Source organism: Benincasa hispida, chromosome 12, assembly GCF_009727055.1.
Source record: "Benincasa hispida cultivar B227 chromosome 12, ASM972705v1, whole genome shotgun sequence".
NCBI lineage: Eukaryota > Viridiplantae > Streptophyta > Magnoliopsida > Cucurbitales > Cucurbitaceae > Benincasa > Benincasa hispida.
The window spans coordinates 2,184,977-2,203,493 of NC_052360.1; positions in this window are offsets into that span (position 1 = coordinate 2,184,977).

Sequence of the window (18,517 nt, forward strand, 5' to 3'; positions counted from 1 at the left end):
GAGCTAACCAGGAATGATCTTTCGGCGTCTTCTCTCTTTGTTCGCCTCCGCCTTCTAAGTAAAAGAATTACAGACTAACGGCTATCTATGATCTTTCTCTATGTATATGGCGAACTATGTATATTTCGAACTAGCAAAAATTGGAACTCCGAACACCTTTGAAGAAGGTGGCCCTCGGTATTTATAGAGCTTCAAGATGAAGAACTTTCCTCTCAAATGATTGCAATGATGGGCGGTCGTTAATTATTCTATTTGATGCACCGATTAATGGTCACCGAACAGTTGAGTGTACTTCCTACAGTGTGTCGTTAAAGACTTGTCAACTAAATTCGGATTTGACCATCGTCAGATTTCTGTCCCATCATGATTCATTATTCTTTCACCTTGATGTGCCATCTTTATGCGGCTACCTTCTTGAGCAGATCTTCGCGAGTGCATATGATCGCATAGCTTTGCAGTCGCAATCTTCTAATGCGTTCGAGCGCCAAGTTTCTTAGATCGCAATTTGATTTGCACCAATGCATTTTCCTATACAAAATAAGTAAATTAGTTGCTTTAATACGATGGGTGCATGCGATCGCAATATTCTTAACTTAATGCTTTTGGACATGATTTTGCATATTTTTACTGTCGCATTCCCACATTATCTTTACGTTGTAATAACGTGCATTTCTGCCCGTTATCAGATTCTCACATCGAGAATACCAAGGTAATCTTGTGGTGGTGTCTAGTTCTGTTCGAGGATCGAGTTTTACTTACTGGTGATCAAGGAAGTTCCAGTTGCTTGTTGCGTTCGTGTTGTTTGACGCGTTGGTGACTGATCGAGGGAAATACGTGAAGAAAGAGTTTTTTAAAGGTATTGTCTTTCTTATCCTTTGTTTTTTTATTAGAAGCATGATGTAATTTATCTTTAATGCATAATCATTTCTGTATGATTTTAAATGTATGTATTCTTTCACAATGGAGTTTGGAATGAGTGAAAGCCATAATATTTGATCACAGTATCGAACCTTATGTTCCAAGATCGAGATACTTGTTTTAGTACATAAATGGACCAATTCAGCTTGCAACCTTTTGCTCTTGACCTTAGGCTATGAATCCCTCGAGTTGCACTATATAAATGGTATTCTCAAGATTGTCATTCAGAAAAGTAATCTTGACATCTATTTGTCGTATCTTATAATCATAATATAAGGCAATGGATAAGAGGATGCGGATAGACTTAAGCATGGTAATAGGCGAGAAAGTCTCCTCATAGTTGGCTCCCTCTACCTGGTTATAACCCTTTGCTATCAGTCTAGTATTGAAGGTTTGCACCTTTCCATCAGCACCTCTTTTCCTCTTGTAGATCCATTTATAAGCTATAGGTGTAACCCCATTAGGTTGATCTACAAGATCCCAAACTAAGTTGAAGTATATAGACTCCATCTCGAGATCCATGGCTTTGACCCATTCATCTCTGTCAACATCCTCCATTGCCTTTTTATATGACAACGAATCCTCAACCTCGCCATCAACTACCATGGCCAAGATTTCAGTTAAACCCATATAGCGAATAGGTGGGTTCAAAACCCTCCCGCTACGTCGAAGTTCCCTCAACACTTGAGGTGGATTTGACCTACTAGACGAACTTATATCAATAACTCTTGTTGTAGTAGCAGGCTCTTCAACAACTCTTGTTGAAGATTCAGTAGTTTCTTTGGAAAGATCATTCAACATGATTTTTCTTCTAAGACTGTGCTCCCTCATAGGATCTTCCTCAAGAAAAGTAACATTTTTCGATACAAATACTTTTTTTTCCTTAGAATCATAAAAATAACCCCTTCATGTCCCTTTAGGGTAGCCAACAAATAGGCAATACTCTTGGAGGGAACGCAGTTCAGGATGTAGGTTGCAGTCTCTACTGTAAAACCCCAAAACGAGTTCGGTAAGGAAGCATAACTCATTATCGACCGAACCATGTCCAACAAGGTTCGATTTCTCCTCTCTGATACACCATTCTGCTGAGGTGTACCAGGTGGTGAGAGTTGGGAAAGTATTGCATGTTCTATCAAATAGTTCTGGAATTCAGAATCCAAAAACTCTCCACCTCGATAAGATTAAAGCGTTTTAATCATTTTACTTAATACGTTTTCGACTTTAGCCTTGAACTCTTTGAATTTACAAAGGATTCAAACTTATGTTGCATTAAATAAACGTACCCATACCTCGAATAATCATTAGTAAAAGTGATGAAGTATTCATAGCCTCCCTTGCTCGCACATTCATCGGACCACAATAGTCTAAATGCACTAACTCTAAAGACTCTTTGGCCCTATAACCTTTTCCAGTAAAAGGTCTTTTAATCATTTTGCCTTCAAGGCATGACTCGCACACAGGTAAAGAATTTTCTTCTAACTCGTTTAGAAGTCCATTCTTCACCAACTTCTCAATCCTATTAAGATTAATGTGCCCAAAACGTAGGTGCCAAAGTTGGGATTTTCTTTAAGAGAAACTTTAAGTCGTTTGTTTTGAGTTACGACAGTTTTAAACATCTCTATGTTATGGAGGGAATTTTTTGCTAACGGCCTTAGCACATACAAATTGTTTTCCAGTTAAGCCGAATATATATCAACACCATTTTTTAAAACAAACACGTTATTTACAGAAAAATTCAAGGTGTAATTACATTTAAGTAAAGACTTTATAGAAATTAAGTACCTCTTTAACTCGGAAACTACATATACATCATTGAAAATGATAAACCTATTCTGTAAAGTCAACCGTAAACCTCCTACTTGTTGGTTTTTTGGCCCTTAATCTCAAATTAATTAATTTTAATTAATTAATTAATAAATATTTTGATGATAACAAACTCAATTTTTAATTACTGAAAATTTTAGTGTTTTAATATGTCTATACGTAGAACTCGGAACAATGATTCCAACACCTCTTGAATCACTCAAATTGGAGCTCAAACGAAAAAGTTATGACCGAAACAAGTTTTATCGAAAAATACCGGTGGTGATGATGTGGCCACTGAGTCAGCATCAATGACCAATCCGGTGACGACACGTGGAGCTTTGGGAGAGTGACACGTGGGGATTTTGGTTATTTAAAATATTATATATATTATTTTATTAAAAAAATGTGTCAAACGGTTTCTTTGAAATTTAAAAAAAAAAAATCCAGAAAGCATTAAATGCTCCTGCCATTGGAAGCTTTTTAAATATATATATATATATTTCAAATTTTTTTTTACCGTTAACTTATTATTATTATATTTTTTATATATGTTTTTTACCGTTTGAAAATTTCAGAATTTAAAATATATATATATATATTATCTTCTTATTTTTCTTTTAATTTCTTTTAATCTCCACCCTTCATTTTTTTTAACACAAATCTAATGGTCCAATTTAAATTCAATTTTTCCCTTTCCATCTCTTTATAAACCATCTTTCTCTCCAAATTTTGAATTAACAAATTTTACATTTCATAATCCTCCAAAACTCAAAAGTTTCCATTGTTGCTCTCTCTAAGCTCCCAATTTTTTTTCTTTTCATCTTATTCTTGAGAGAGTGTTATTGTATTGTGAGGATAAATTTGTTGAGTGCTTAAACTTGTAAATCCACTCTAGTCAGAGTTGTATTGTGTTCTTCAAAAATTTCAACATTTGTAACGATTTGATCCTAAACCGTGTAAAGGATCGGGTTTACTCTTGAACCCGTAAAAGAAGTGGTGGTGTAACGGTTGGGCTTTAATCCGTAGAAGGATCCGGAAAGATTTTATTCAAATTCCCAAGAGGCGCTTGGGGAGTGGAGTAGGTCGAGTTTGACCGAACCACTATAAAAATTATGATGTCTTCTTCTCTAACTCTTTCCTTTTTATTTTTGCAATTAATTTAAGCAGTTTATTGTATGTTTTAGTTTGTTCTTATGTATTTGCTAAAATTTGATAAAATTAAATTCACACTTTTTGTCATCTTATTTGTTGCATAAATTGAATTTTTCTTATTATTTATAAAAAAAAGTGTATTAATTAGTTTAATTGGGTTAATTTAAAAAAAAAAGTTTCATTAAACCCTATTCACCCCCCCTCTAAGGTTGCCATATCGATCCAACACTACTGCCACAGTTGAGACGATGCACCCGGTTCCAACTTACATCGTCATCTCACCAGCACCATGCTACTACCAAGAATTAATTCCCTAAAATGAAGAACAAACATGGTTAGTGGCCCCAGAGTCAATAATCCAGATAGAATCATCATTCTCCACTAAACAAGTCCCCAAAACCAGTAAATCCTTTTTACCTTGTTTGGCCTTCTTCTTCTCAACCAAATAACGTAGGTAGTTCCGCTTCCAGTGCCTGTCCTGATTGCGATGGAAACATTTTCCCTTGTCAATCTACACTGGTCGCCTACCTTGCGAAGTGGCAGGTTGTGGGTTAGCAGGCGCCTTCCCCTTCCCGTTACTACTATTTTTCTTCTTCCACTTGCTAGTGCTGGAAGAAGAAGGTATAGACTTAGTTCTGGAGGTTGAACCTCGGTAGAACTTTTTGGAAGATGAAGCAACATTTACCTCACCAATCTTTTTTTCCTTGCTTTTCAGCAAAGATTGGAATGTCTACAACTCATTGAGTAGAGTTGTAAGGTTGTAATCAACCCTATTCAGAACAGTGTTGTTTACGAAATGAAGGAAACTTTCTGGTAACGACTCCAGAATAATGCTAACCTAGTTGGCCTCATCGATGCTCGACTCGTTCATCTCTGCCACATTGAAGTGAACCATNGTTGGCCTCATCGATGCTCGACTCGTTCATCTCTGCCACATTGAAGTGAACCATCATGTTCAGAACATGTTCACGAACAGATGTACCCTCCTTTATCTTGGAGTTGAAGATGAACTTAAGAGCGTTGTGCCTGAGTTGCGCGGATGATTGTCCGAACATTCCCCTCAAGGACTCCATGATCTCGTGTGCAATGATCATGGGCTCATGCTTCTTGGCTAGAATGTCGTTAAGGTTGGCTAAGATATACGCTCGGGCCTTCTTATTCACTCGTGTCCAATGCTCATACACCTCTCAAACATTTCGAGCGGCGTTGGGAGGTGGAATAGGAGGACACTCCTCCATAAGGACGAACCTCAGGTCATCGATGATAAGGATCGTGTTAATCATGTTTTTTCAACTAACGTAGTTCTCGCCAGCCAGTTTATCGACGGCTAAAAGCGATAAAGTAGTGGTTGCCATAATAATAAAGTTGCTGAAAAAAGAACAAACTTAATGAGTCTACTTGCATTATCACTTTTAACACCAAATAAGTTTTAGCAAAATAGTTCCATTTGTACCCTAAGTGACATCTATTTTTCAATGATGCCCCAGTGAGGTAGGGCAAAAGTCACGGTTGGGGGTGATCAAGTGCCCCCACACTGGAATGAGACAATCTCAACCATTAGAAAGAAACAACTCCTTATAACTGAATGTAACAGTTACCATTGTTCGGTCCAGAATTTATTAGCTTCCTTAACAATTCCGTGTAAGTGTAACCCCTCATTTTAGGCCCTAGAGTCCCACCCTAATCCGCTCACCGTAGGGAAAAAGTAGATTAGGACAAGAGACTAAAGCAACTCTATCCATTTTTGGAGATCAGATAAAGAGTTGTACAAATACAACGATCCTTTAGGGGGACACTTCCAGGGTGCCTCGAGGCGATGCACGAAAGTTTTATCCAACCTAATGAGAGAGACCAAGGGATATGTTGTCACACGTCCCGCTCCCACTTACTATGAATATTCTTTCCATTTACCTTGATATTGACCTACCCAAATGTCATCCTATAGAGAGACACTCCTAGGGTGCCTCGAGACCAAGGATAGATCTCACGGTGTGAACTATTTAGGGAGAAACATGTAGAGGTCAAATGAAGTATCATATACCCCAATTACCTCCCACTGAATGTTCTACCTAGGGATCATTAACTTAGTAATTCTGGCTACTGATTTTAACTAAGTGGATGTTTAATTTGCTAAAAAACAACACTTACTTTTGATGATCAAACAAATTTGAGTTTTATTAAACACTTTAACAAAATTTCATTAAATTTGCATCTAAGAAACAAATCTATCTAATTCACCTTTCCAGGTAGGTTCCTAGGTAGGGGTGCGACGTTTTAATCGACTTAAGTACCCCAGCCTAGTCAGAACCAACTTTAGCCAAAAGGTCCCTTATAAATATATTTGGTACATATTTAATCTTTCATCAGTCAATTTAATCCTACTAAACCGAATTAAAAGATTAAACTTAGGTATCTAATCTCATTAGAACCGTGTTCTTAGGTCTATCTCAATCAAATTTTAAAACACTTTGAAAACATGATTAAAGCCTAAGTGTACATACAACTCTTTCTTATTGATTTTAATTCTAATTTCATTAATTATAACTCTTATAAAGAATGAAACAATCAAAATCAACCACATTACTAAGCTAGACATCCACAAGGTATTTATAACTTTTATAAATAAACCTAAGTGTCATGTTTCATGCAATGTTCATTCATTACTAATATATAACTTTTATATAACAAGTAATAAACTAAGCATACATGCTAACAAATATCCTTATACTATAACATTTATAATAAAGATGATGCATGAATATGCTTTGATGCATGAATATATTATAATTCTTATATTATATGATGCATGAGCATACTTTAAGTAATTTAGTCATGCAAACTAATATATTATAACACTTATAATATAAAGATGATGCATGAAAAAATGCATAACCTATGGTGGGTTATAAAACTATATGACATATATTATGACATATAAGTAAACATACATCACATGTACATTCAATAAAAATTGATGGACCAAGAGAATATGCCTCAAAACCAGAAAGAAAAGCTAATTATTACATAAGAATCGAGTCAACCGGTTCAAACAGGCAAATCGGGTCTTGAACTGCCCGGGCGAAGCCTTGTCGCTTGATCGTGTAGCAACTCCTTTAGATCATCGAGTAACGCTTAGCGAGTATAATCGATTGTGTAGCAATGATTGCGTGGCTAAGGACTATGCAATGAGCATGAAAGTCCATGCGATCATGTAGCACATATCGAGTAATGCATGCCATGCGATCGTGCAGACAATGACTATGCGATGAGCATGATTGTCTACATTATCGAGTAGCAAGCGTCGAGTATCGTATACCAAGTGATCGTGTAGCTAGTGACTATGCGATGAGCATGCTAGCCTACACGATCGTTTAGCGCGCATGCCATGCATTGAGTATCATATACTCTATGATCCTTTACCCTGAGGCCTACGCGATCGAGTAGCCAACGTAACACGATCGAGTAAACTCTTTACTCAATCGCGTAGCATTAGCTATGCGATCGTTTAGCAAATACTACATAATCGAGTAGAAAATTTCTACACGATCGCATAGCCAAATCTAAATGATTGTTTAGCTTAAGCCACACGATCCGACCAAAGATTTTTCTTCTCCCTCGAAGCGAACAACAACCCCTTGCGTCTGAAGCTCCATCATGAACAACTTAAAAAAAAAAAAAAAAAAAACTTGAATATAAACTCGATAGCAAGTTAATTATGCTAAAAAACGCAAAAGCCTTTACAAATTAACTTTGTAAACTTAAAGAAATCTTTAAATAGAGGCAATTATCCTGTAAACATTCATCAACAACATCTACAACCACACTTAACACTTAAACGCATTGCAGAATACTTAAAACCCACAAAGACTGTAAATTACATTCAATACGGCAATTGAATTTGAAAATCAAAGCAGCCTGGCTCTGATACCAATTAAAGGAACTCTAAAACTAGAGGACCTTTGAGTGGAAGCGGATCGTTCCAAACTCCATTGTGAAAGAACACATACATCTACAATCATACAGAAACGATTATGCATAAAGATAAATTAAAGCATGCTTCTAATAAAAAAAAATAAATAAGAGAGACAATACCTTTGAAGAACTCTTTCTTCACGTATTTCCCTCGATCAGTCACCAACGCGTCAAACTGTTGGGGTTGATGCCCTAAAGTCTCGTGTCTTGTAGTTTGTAAACAATTTGTATGAACGCTTGTGTTGTATAATATAGGATATTTACTTCACATCTTGTATTTTTGCTCAATTGCTGTTTTATTTGCTTTATCACAAACCAATAAACATAAAATCTCTGGTTATCTGTATGTAACTTAAGCATGTATGTGGTGACATACAAGTGGATCGTGTCTAGAGTGATAACCAAAATGGTCTGTAGTATATGGATATAGGAGGGAAACCTTATCCTAGTAATGCTACGGATGCGGCCCGCGTTATATAACACCGTTCATGACAGAGACTTCACTTCACTAGGATGACCATAGGTAACATGACCTCAATCCTGAGTGAGTTGGGAACTTTTGTCATTGAGGGCGGTCCTTTGATTTGTATGGGTGCGAGTGGCCAAGTCGTCGATTCAAACCTACCATTTTGGAGATTCGACTGATTTGGGAGCTGGGAACTCAGCTACACAAGATAGAATTCACTCATTGCCCAAGACAGGGGCAAGTAGATAGATAGCTTCTTTAAGGGATGATTCCAGGGCTTGAATGATGTGGCACCACATATCTTCTCTGGCCCGAGAGGTGTTCACACATAGTTAGACTATGTTGTATTGTTCATTAGAGGAATCAGTGGTACTTAAGAAGTAAGATGTAACTACATGGGCAATACGGTAATTTGGCCTAGTTGTACTTACGAGCATCTATGAAGGGTCATCGTACTTATGATTGGTTATATCCGATGGACACAGAAATATATCTGTGGTAAGAAGAGTTCAACTGTTGGTCTTTAGTGGAATGTCTGACAGTTAGCAGATGGTGGATCTCATGGCTAAAAAATTTAGTTAGCTATTCACATACTGTTGAAGCTTCGAACCACTGGTCCACTAGGTCTCCTGAGTAGCTTAGATAAAGTCGAGAATCAGTATTTGGGTTAATTTTAAATGTTCAAATTGACAAGAGGAAGTTTGATTATATATGATATAATTGGACTGGTTAATTATATATGATATAATTGACTAAATGTTTGAGATACATTATTTTGGAGGAAATTAGATATAAATATGATTTTATCAAGTAGAGGATAAATTACTATAGTAGATATGTGGTATCAAACTATAAGCTAAAATATAATATGATTATATTTATTAATAATTTAATTGGTTAATTATATGATAATTGACCTAAAATTTCTCTCGGACGTGCGTTAGTGAGAGCAGCCGCGTCGGTTATTGTAACCGAAGAATAAAATGATTTTTTTTTCATTTTGAAAAGTTCGGAAAGTTCGGAAAAATTTGGCGTTGGTGTGGAAACGTTAACGATTGTATAAGTCGGGAGCCTATACGATAGTCGCTCAGCGTTAAACGATCGCACACCTCGCGCTTAAACGATCACACGCTAGTTCTTAAACGATCGAATAGCTTTCCCAACCGATCGTATAGTGTGCCGTGTTTGCTAAACGATCGTCTACCTTTTTCTGAATGATCGTTCAGTAAAACCTACACGATCGTGTAGCTTCTTCTAAACGATAAGCACTTAGCTATATGATAGCTTCCTTTTCTCTCCCACTTGCTTATCGTCTACATGATTAGTCTTCCTCCTACCTCTACCAAACTCACTAAAGACCATACTTTGGATTCTCAATGCCAAGGGCTTCATTTTGGTGGTGTCGTCCCCGCTGCATTCATTTGTTCGTGATTGATCGTGCTGCTGCAGCCGATGCATTTGTTGGGTGATAGTGGATCGGGTAGAGGTCTTCCGCTGCATTGAGTTCCAAAGCTTGAAGAGCGTTTTCAACTGATATGAGAACTCTTTCCCTTATTCTTTAGTGTTCAAAGCATGTCGTTAATTACTATTTATTTGCATAACTGTTTGTTTGAATGTATATGGTGTATTTCGGTCACAGTGAAATTGGAAAGATCTGAATGTGCTCATGGATGCTCTTCGTAAAGAGATCCTTCACAAACAGCATGAACGCAACGAGAAACTAGAACTTCTTCGATCACCAGCGAGTAAAACTCGATCCTCGAATAGAACTAGACACCACCACAAGATTACCTTGGTATTCTCGTTGTGAGAATCCAGGAGTTGTGAGCTCTGGTTTATTTTGGAATGAGGGAAGGAGGAATGAAGGAGGAAACGATCGAATAGACGATTGAGTAAGCGATCACACAATCGAGTAGTAGATGAAGTCTATCATATAGACTCGACGCTCGATCGTTTAGGCTCTGCAAAGCTATTGTGTAGTAAAACTCTTCTTACTCGATAGTCAATTTGATAATGCGTAGTCGTAGAATGAATTAAAAACTATTTTTTTAATTTTATTCCATTTAGCCATAATAACTATATAACCACCCACTAAGGTCGGTTATTTAGAAAAGGAAATATCAGTTATCATATAATTAATAAATTATAAATAAATACAATAACTAACGTATCATATTATATTTATAACCTATAGTTTTAATATTACATCATATGCAACATATAAACCATAGTTCTTTTCTTATTTTATGACATTTGATATAAATCATATTTATATTAACTCCTCCATTCAAATAATGTATCAAATACATTATATCAATTATATCATATATAATTTAATTAATTTAATTATATCATATATAATCAAATTCCTTCTTGTTAATTTGTACATTTCAAACTAACCCAAAAACTGATTCTCAACTTGAATCCATTGAGCTACCAAGGAGACGTTATGGACCTGTAGCTTGAAGCTCCAATGGTACGTGAATAATTGACTAAACTCTTTAATCACATTATCCACCATCCGTTAAATGCAAGGCACTCCACTAAAGACCGACAGCTGCACTTTTCGCACTATAGATATATTTTTGTGTTCATTGGATATAACCAATCACCAGTACGATGACCCTTCACAAATCGCTCGTAAGTATAGCTTGAAAAAATTACTGTTTTGCCCCTGTAGTTACATCTAACTCCTTAAATACCATTGATTTCCCTAATGAACAATAGATCATATTCCCACTATGACTAAACCCTTCTCGAGCCAAGAGAAGGTGTGGCGCCACATTGTTCAAGCCCCGAAATCAGCCTTTAAGAGAGCAATTTATCTACTTACCCCTACATCGGGGAAGGAGTGAATTCCATCTTGTGTAGCTGAGTTCCCAACTCCCTAATCAGACAAATCCCTAAAATGGTAGGCTTGTTGAGTCGATGATCTGGCCACTCTCATTCATGCAAATCAAAGGAATGCTCTTATAGGCAAGAGTTCACAATTCACTCAGGATTAAGGTCATATTACTTATGGTCATCCTAGTGAAATGAAAGTCTCAATTATGAACGACGTTATATAACGAGACTAAACATTCCGTGGTCCAGTCTTATACAAACCCCTTTGTATAGAATATCCCCGCTTGCATGTCTAATACATGAATGATCAGGATCATATCATTTGTAGCACTTTACAACATTTGTAACACCTACAAAGCGGGCCACACTCGTAGTGTCACAAGGATAAAGTATACCTCATTATCCATATACTACAGGCCCTTTAAGTTATCACTTAAAGCACGATCCACTTGTATGTCTCCACATACCTGCTTAAGTTACAACGATAACCATGGATCTTAGTTTATTGGTTTATGGTGAATGCAACTAAAATATCTCATATTTCATAGACTGAACTAAATAAATATCATATATCATAAATCACAAAGTGTTTGTTCATACGAGTGTTTACAAACTACAGGACCTTACGAGATTTAGGACATCAACCCCAACAGTAATTTGCTGAACGATTGAGAAGTGTTTTGTGTTCTTGATTTCTTGAGAGCTTTCTCAATCTTCTTCTTCCTCCACCCAAACTATCCCTCCTAACCAAAATAATCTGAGCTCACCACCCCTGGTTTCTCACCCCAAGAATACCAAGGCCTCTTTGTGGTTGTGTCCAGTTTGTTTGGTACGAAAAAATCTTGAAGAAGGTCTTCAAGAAGTTGTTGGTTCATGACTGTTTGAGGGAGTTTTATGAAGGAAAAGGTCTTCAAATATAATGTATCGTGAACCTATTTTCTCGTAAAAAGCATGTTGTAGTTTAATGTAAATGCATATCTCTTGTATGTTTACTGTAAATTGTGTTTTCAATAATTAATAGAATTTGGACGATCCGCTTCCGCTCAAGGATCTCCTTAGTCGAGTTCCTTCAGTCTCTACATACATGTTTAAACTATAGATGATAACCTTGGATATTAGTTTATTGGTTTGTGGGTTAATGCTACTAAATATTGAATAAAATATCTCATAATTTATTAAATAAATAAAATGTTTATACATTACAATTACAAACTACATGACCATGATTTAGGGCATCAACCCCAACACGAGTAGCTCTGAAAATCATTCTAAATCTATAATTAAAAGCTCCCAAGCGTTAGAGACCAATATAAAGAATCTTAAACTTGTTTGAAAAGGGATTCAAAGTGATATACCCACTAAACCTCACCCAAAACAACCTAAAATCCCATTGATCGGTGTCTGAACTCACTTAATCCTGCATATTTAGAGTCGTTAGGAAGTGGCTATTTCAAATCTAATGTCGAAATTCAAAGAGTAGTGTTAAAACACACTGAATAAGAGAAAACACTACTGCTTTTGTTGCCGAAGAAACACCGTCGTTATGCTGCTCGCATTTGTCAAAGGAAAATGCTCATGTTGTACTGCTCGCGTTCGTAAAAGAAGCACGGTCGTCATCGCTTGCTGGTGGTTGTTATATGACCGTCAATCATTGCAGGTCGTGGGTGTTCTAATTATAACGGTCATGCTTGTCCAGGGTGTATTGCCCGTCCGCATGCCCAATCCAACCTCTAGTTATCATGCTTTCATGTTATGTATTTTATTAATTAAGTTAGTTTACTTTCTTTGTACGTTTGTTGTAAGTGACTACTCGTCTTTTTGTATATGCAAGTGTGCCATTTGGCTTTTTTTGTTAAGAATGCACTATATGAGGATAAGACTAATCATCACATCCTCATACATGGAGTAGTATGTTATAAAGCCGTTTTTGTTGCTTATTTCTTTCTAGCCTACTACAATATTGTGGGGGTGATGCCCTATATCTCGTAGGATTCTATAGTTTGTAATTGTATTGTACAAATATTTTATTTATGTAATAAAATATATGATGTTTTATTTCAAAATTAGTTGAACTAACTACAAACCAATAACCTAACATCCATGGTTATCTTGTAGCTTAAACATGTATATAGAGACATACAGATAGATCACATTTAAGTAATAACCTAAATGGTATGTAGTAGATGGATAAGGTTGGATACCTTATCCTAGTGACACTACGAGTATGACCCATTTTTTAGATGTTACAACTATTGTAAAGTGCTACAAAGGATTTGATCCTGATCATTCATGTGGAGACATGTGACCGGAGATATTCTATACAAAGAAGTTTATATAAGACCGGACCACGAAATGTTTAGTCTCATTATATAACGTCGTTCATAATAGAGACTTATATTTCACCAGGATGACCATAGGTAACATGACCTGAATCCTAAATGAGTTGTGAACTCATGTTTATGAAGGTAGTCCTTTGATTTATATAGGTGAGAGTGGCCAGATCGCCGACTCAAATAGCCTACCATTTTGGGGATTTATTTGATTGGAGAGCTGGGAACACAACTACATAAGAAGAAATTCACTCATTCCTTAATGTCGGGATAAGTAGATAAATTTCTCCTTTAAGAGCTGATTCCGGGGCTTAAACAATGTGGTCCTACACTCTCTCCTAGCCCGAGAGGCGTTTAGTCATAGTTGAATTATAATTTATTATTCATTAGAGGGATCAGTGGTACATAAGGAGTTAGATGTAACTACAGGGACAAAACGGTATTTTTGGCCCAACTGTACTTATGAGCAATTTATGAAGGGTCATTGTACTGTTGACTGGTTTTATCCAATAGACACAGAAATATATCTATAGTGCGAAAAGTGCAGCTGTCGGTCTTTAGTGGAGTGTTCGACGGTTAATGGATGGTGAATAATTTAATTAAAGGAGTTTAATTAATTGTTCATGTATCGTTAGAGCTTCAAGCTACAGGCCCATGAGATCCTCTCTGTAGCTCAACGGGAATTAATGAGAATCAATTTTTGGATTAATTTGAATTATTCAAATTAATTGAGGGAATTAATTATAAGTGATATAATTAATTTAAACTAATTATATATGATATAATTATTATAATGTATTTGTTACATTATAATATAAAGTTTATTTGAGAAGAAATAAATATTTGATTATGATTCAAATACTAATTATATGAATTTGATTCACATAATCAAATTTAATATAAATGAAATTTATATTAAATGTCATTGGTGAGAGAATAGAAACTACCGGTTATACTGTATTTGATACAATATAGAAACTATAGGTTATGTGTTATATTTGATATAAAATATAGTTTAATATATATTATATGATAAGGTAGTTATCATATAAATATATATTAAATTAATTTATGAAAATAAATTATTTTATTTAATTTTATTTTAAAAATCATTTTGGGGGGAGTTGTAACTCTCTCCCTCTCTTTTCTCTCTAATATGTGATAGTGGGGCAAGGGAAAAGAGGTTGTTATTCTTCTTCCTGGTGTGGTTTCACAAAAAGAGCATAGATCCATAAAACATTCTGAAAACATCTGAATCCCATCACTTCCTTTCATCTCTCTCAAAATCCATCTCTTCCAAAATAGCCAGAGCCCACAAAACTCCTAGATTCTCACACATACAATACAAAGGTAACATTCGTGGTAGTGTCCTCATTGATGGTTAGAGGATTCAAGATTATACATGACAAGATTCGTAGAAGGAATCTCGTGAAGAAGGGTTCTTTAAGGGTAAGACCCTTTTTCTATTTTGTAATATTTGTTTTAAAGCATGCTCCAATTATCTTTTAAATGCATAATCTATATTTTTTTGCTATAAAGTTTATGTTCTATAAATTTTGGGTTTGGGTCTGATCCAATGTTTCATTCAAGAAGCTTCATTGGTTCCTTCAATTGGCATCAGAGTCTGGTTTCTGGCCTAAATTTCCTAAAATTTCATATTAATTTTACAGTGTTCTGGTGGGATTTTGCATTCTGTAAATTCATATAATGAATGTTCCGTGGAATGTATGGTTTTGCAATTATGGATTATTTTTTGGGATTGGGCATTTAGTTTATTGTTTTTCTTTTTACAAAATTGGTTTGTAAGGGCCCATGGTTTGGGGCGTTTAAATGTAATTAAGTCTGTATTTAAAGTTTTGAGTCGCTCGTGTTATTCTCGATTTGTTTTCTAGAGAAAACGAAGTCTATTTTGGAAGAAAAAGAAAGTTCGTTTAATCGTTGCTAGGCGATGCCTACTAAGAGATGACTCTAGGCGTGAGTTACTATGTGATAGCACTATGCGATCGTTACCATGTGATAGTACTGTGCGATCTTTGCCATGTGATGACACTGTGTGATCGTTGCCATGTGATAGTACTGTGCGATCGATGCTAGGCGTGGCGTTGGATGATTATTGCTTTGCGTTGGATGTGGGCGATCTTTGTTGGGCGGTTCGGGTCAAGCGGTTCAAGACCCAGTTCACTTGTTTCGAACCGATTGACTCTAATTTTGTATTAGTTTGTTTTAATTATTTTAGGTATTCAATCTCGGTCCATTAATGCCTTTAAATTATGCATGTGATATATGATTATTTCTTTTATTATTATTATATGTCATATTATATGCCATATAATATAAAATCCCACCATAGGTTATAACTTCATGCATCATTTGTATTATAATTGTTATAATATATGTTTAGATGCATGTTTTAATATTATAGCATGCTCATGCATCATATAGTATAAAATGTATCATATAGTATAAATGTTATAATATATGCATGCATGTATGCATTAATAACATATACATGCATCATTTATATTATAAGAGTTATAATATATAGTATAAATGTATGTTTAAAGTATGTTCTTAATAATTTCATTACTTTAGTATATATAATTGTTATGTATGTTAGTGAGGAAATGATATTGCATGAAGCATGTCACCACTTTAGGGTAATTTATAACTGTCATAAAATTACCTAAGTATGTTTTAATTACATTGTATGGTTTTAATTTATTTCATTTGCTTATAATTGTTATAACAAAAATGAAATTAGAAATTAAAATCAATAATTCAGAGTTGCATGCAAACCTTAGGTTAAAATCATCTTTTAAAATTGTTTTAAAACATGATTCAGATATACATAAGATCACATTTCTAATGAGATTAGAAATATAAGTTTAATCTTTTAATCGGTTTAATAATATTAAATTGATTCTCAATAAAATATTAAGTTTGCAACAAATATATCTACAAGGGATCTTTTGTCTAAGGCTAGTTTTGTCTAGGCTGGGGTATTTAAGTTGACGAGAATGTAACATCCCTACTTGAGAACTTACCTAGAAAGGCAAATTAGATAGATTTGTACAAGCATGCAAGTTTAATTAAAGTTTGTTAAAGAGTTAAACAGATCTTAATCAAAATTGTTTAACTATCCAAAGGCAAGTGTTGTTTTTGGGCAAATTAAACAATCACTTAGTTAAAATTAGTAGCCGGATTTTTCTAAGTTAATTAACCCTAGGTAAAACACTTAGTGGGAGGAAAATGGGGTGTATGATACTTCATTTTTCTTCTTTACATTTCTCCCTTAAAGTTTACATCGTGAGATCTATACTCGGCCTCGAGGTACCTTGAGTGTCCCCCTACAGATGACATTTGTATAGGTTAATATCAAAGTGAATGGAGATAGTGCTTATAGTAAATGGGAGCGGGATGTGTGAAAACATATCCCTCGGTCTCTCTTTGAAGTAAAGTTTCATGCATGACCTCGTGGAACCTTGAGTGTCCCCTTATAGGATGACATTTTTGCATAACGCTTTATTCAAACTCCAGCAATGGATGGGGTTACTTTAGTTTCATGTCCCAATCGGTTTTTCCTTATGGTTGGCTCATTGGGACGGAACTTTATGACTTAAAATGAGGGGTTGTACTTACAAGAATTGTTAATCGAGTTTAATAAATTCATGATCGAAAGATGATAACTAATAGTGACAATAATAAGAAGTTGTTATGTCTATTAGTTAAGATTGTCTCATTTCAGTGAAAAGCACAATCAACACAATCCTAATCTTCTATGACCTCCATTTTGTCCTAATGGAGGATTATCCTCCCATTCTAGTTCTTAATGCTGCTCGAAATGTTCGAGAAGCATACGAGCGATGGACATGGGCAAACGAGAAGGCTCAAGTGTACATCTTGGCAAGTCTTTCCGAAGTCTTGGCCAAGAAGCATGATCCCATACTCACGGCTCATGAGATTATGGAGTCCTTGAAGGCAATGTTCGAACAACTGTCCACACAACTCAGGCACGACGCTCTCAAACACATCTTTAATGGCTTACACAAGAAGAGGCATCTGTTCGAGAACATTTTCTCAACATGATGGTCCACTTTAACGTGGCAGAGATGAATGAGTTCGTCATCGATGAATCCAGTCAGGTTAGCTTCATTCTGGAATTTTTACCTGAATGTTTCCTACAGTTTCGTAGCAATGTTGTTATGGACAGAATTGACTATAACCTTACTACTTTGATCAACAAGCTACAAACCTTTTAGTCCTTGATCAAAACCAAGGGATAGAAGGGTGAATCAAATATTGTTTCATCCTCTAAAAAGTTCCACAGAGGTTCGACCTCTGGAATAAAGTTTGTGTCTTCTTCTTTCGGCATCAAAAAATGGAAAAAGAAGAAAGGTGGAAAGGGGAAAGTTAACCTTCCAGCTACTGCCCAGAATGGCAATAAGGTCAAGGTTGCAAAGGGAATCTGTTTCCATTGCAACCAAGAGGGACATTGGAAGAGGAACTATCCCAAATACTTGGCGGAAAAGAAGAAGGCCAAACAAGGTAAATATGAGATTTGCTTGTTTTGGAAACCTGTTTAGTGGAAAATGATGATTCGGCTTGGATAATTGATTCGGGTGCCACTAACCACATTTATTCCTCATTTTAGGGAATTAGTTCCTGGTGGAAACTAGAAGCTGGGGAGATGATAATGCAGGTTGGAACTGGGCACGTTGTCTCAGTTGTGGCAGTGAGAGGTCTCTATTTAACTTTACAGAATAGATATATTTTGCTAGAAAATGTATTTATAGTTCTTGGTTTGAGGCGGAACTTAATTTCTGTAAAGTGTTTATTAGAACAAAATCATTGTATAAATTTGTCTGTAAATAAACTGTTTATTTCAAAGAATGGTGTCAATATTTGTTCTGTGCAACTGGAAAATAACCTTTATGTGCTAAGACCGTTAGAAACTAAAGCCCTCCATAACACTGAAATGTTTAAAACTACGATAACTCAAAATAAAACACTTAGATTTTTTCTGAATTTT